Here is an 837-nt window from a genome sequence, read left to right as displayed (position 1 = left end):
TAGTTTTTTTTCTTTTCTGCTATATTTATTTTTTTCTATTTATTTCTGTGTGGTAATAAGTAATTAAAAATAAGCATCTATGCTCATTTTTTTAGTAAAGTTAATCACAACTATTTTTTCTTCTATTTGTTTCTGAGTAGTTTTTTATATAGTTTTTTCTTTTCTGTTATATTTATTTTTTTATTTATTTCTGTGTGGTAGTAAGTCATTAAAAAAATAAGCATCTATGCTCATTTTTTTAGTAAAGTTAATCACAACTATTTTTTCTTCTATTTATTTCTGAGTAGTTTTTTATATAGTTTTTTTTCTTTTCTGCTATATTTATTTTTTTCTATTTTTTCTGTGTGGTAATAAGTCATTAAAAATAAAAAAGAGGCGCAATGCTAGTTAATTCGCTTCAAGCCTTTGGGGATAGTGTAAACTGCACTGCACATAGCTCCGTGCAGTCTACCCTTTTCCTCAAGGGTTGAAGCAAACCAACGTGCAGGTGGGCATTGAGCCTCTTCTTTATCGTCTCTGCACTCAGGGCTTATAAACAGCTGCGAGTGCCTCTCGCTTGGCGAGGTGGGACTAAAAAAACAGCTGCAGAAAGAATCAACTAAAAAACAGTTGCAGAAATTAAAAAAGTAATTAGACGGGTCCATTGATACCGGTTGGTGGCTCAAACCGGGACCAATGCCACTCTTTAGTCCCGGTTGGTGGCACCAACCGGGACCAATCCCCTCTTTAGTCCCGGTTGGTGGCTCCAACCGGGACCAAAGCCCTCTGCTTCCCGCCCTTTGGGCTGCTGAAAAGAGGCCTTTGGTCCCGGTTGGTGGGACCAACCGGGACTAAAGG

The sequence above is a fragment of the Triticum dicoccoides genome, chromosome 1B, assembly GCF_002162155.2.
Source record: "Triticum dicoccoides isolate Atlit2015 ecotype Zavitan chromosome 1B, WEW_v2.0, whole genome shotgun sequence".
Lineage (NCBI taxonomy): Eukaryota > Viridiplantae > Streptophyta > Magnoliopsida > Poales > Poaceae > Triticum > Triticum dicoccoides.
This window is presented reverse-complemented; position numbering follows the sequence as displayed.